Below are 1,232 nucleotides of genomic sequence, written 5' to 3'. Positions count from 1 at the left end.
GTCCGGGCCGGGCTTGTAGGGCGGGCCCCAGCCGTCCCTTCAGGGCGGGGTTGTGCTGGAAATAAGGTAGCAGCTCTAGCTAGCCAAGCTTATCCCTTCAGGTACCTAGTTGCCTGCTCCAGAGGGGTAGCCCTCTTAAACAAGGAGGAGTCCTTGTGGCACCTTCCAGACTAACACATTTATTTGGGCATAAGCTTTCCTGGGCTAAAACCCACTTTATCAGATGCATGCAGTGGAATATACAGTAGGAAGATCTCTCTCTCTCTCTCTATATATATATATGCACATACAGAGAGAGAGAGAGAGAGAGAGTACATGAAAAGATGGGGGTTGCCTTACCAATCCTAAGGAGACAATTCAATGAAAGTGGGCTATTATCAGCAGGAAGAAAAACCACTTTTGTAGTGACAGGTTTCAGAGTAGCAGCCGTGTTAGTCTGTATTCGCAAAAAGAAAAGGAGGACTTGTGGCACCTTAGAGACTAACCAATTTATTAGAGCATAAGCTTTCGTGAGCTACAGCTCACTTCCTCAGATGCATATCCTGGAAACTGCAGCAGGCTTTATATATACACAGAGAATATGAAACAATACCTATTCCCACCCCACTGTCCTGCTGGTAATAGCTTATCTAAAGTGATTTCCAGCACAAATCCAGGTTTTCTCACCCTCCACCCCCCCACACAAATTCACTCTCCTGCTGGTGATAGCCCATCCAAAGTGACAACTCTTTACACAATGTGCATGACAATCAAGCTGGGCTATTTCCTGCATAAATCCAGGTTCTCACATCCCCCCACCCCCATACACACACAAACTCACTCTCCTGCTGGTAATAGCTCATCCAAACTGACCACTCTTCAAGTTAAAATCCAAGTTAAACCAGAACATCTGGGGGGGGGGGGGGTAGGAAAAAACAAGAGGAAACAGGCTACCTTGCATAATGACTTAGCCACTCCAAGTCTCTATTTAAGCCTAAATTAATAGTATCCAATTTGCAAATGAATTCCAATTCAGCAGTTTCTCGCTGGAGTCTGGATTTGAAGTTTTTTTGTTTTAAGATAGCGACCTTCATGTCTGTGATCGCGTGACCAGAGAGATTGAAGTGTTCTCCGACTGGTTTATGAATGTTACAATTCTTGACATCTGATTTGTGTCCATTTATTCTTTTACGTAGAGACTGTCCAGTTTGACCAATGTACATGGCAGAGGGGCATTGCTGGCACATGATGGC

Source organism: Lepidochelys olivacea (assembly GCF_965140295.1).
Source record: "Lepidochelys olivacea isolate rLepOli2 genome assembly, chromosome: 12".
Classification (NCBI taxonomy): Eukaryota; Metazoa; Chordata; order Testudines; family Cheloniidae; genus Lepidochelys; species Lepidochelys olivacea.
The sequence above is the reverse complement of the archived record's forward strand: the minus strand, read 5'-3'. Positions refer to the sequence as shown.